Source organism: Meleagris gallopavo, chromosome 16 (assembly GCF_000146605.3).
Source record: "Meleagris gallopavo isolate NT-WF06-2002-E0010 breed Aviagen turkey brand Nicholas breeding stock chromosome 16, Turkey_5.1, whole genome shotgun sequence".
Lineage (NCBI taxonomy): Eukaryota > Metazoa > Chordata > Aves > Galliformes > Phasianidae > Meleagris > Meleagris gallopavo.
Window position 1 is genome coordinate 5,828,549 of NC_015026.2, and position 419 is coordinate 5,828,967.

Consider the following 419-nt stretch of genomic DNA (forward strand, 5'->3'; position numbering starts at 1 on the left):
AGTATATATATATATATATATATATATATATATATATATAATAATACTACTATATATATATATATATATATATATATATATATATAAGGATAGAGTTCAGAATTAGTTGAAAAGAAAATGGGGTTATGTCTCCTGGAGAAGTACTCTAAAACATCACATCAATTCTGAAAATTCATCAGAACGTTCTTTTTCTCCTTTTTATAATCTGAGGAAGGACGTGGTGGTGATGGCTTGAAAGAAAGGGAGGTGGTCTTACTGAGAGTCAAGCATAGAGACACAGATCACATTCCCTGAATTTAGTTTCATGCTATTGGATACTGTTCTTTTTGCTGAAGAAATTGCAAAGTACCTATACTTGAATGCTGCAGTCATTAGTCTTTCATCATTAGCATAAAGCAAGATACCTTAATCATACTTAA

The 419-nt window shown here is 29.6% G+C and overlaps 1 protein-coding gene across 1 annotated transcript in view; it reads left to right on the forward strand.

Annotated features, from left to right (window-relative positions):
- The window catches only part of LOC100544619 (nodal modulator 1), a 25,872-nt gene that overhangs the window by 760 nt on the left and 24,693 nt on the right, over positions 1–419 (forward strand). The window lies entirely within an intron of this gene.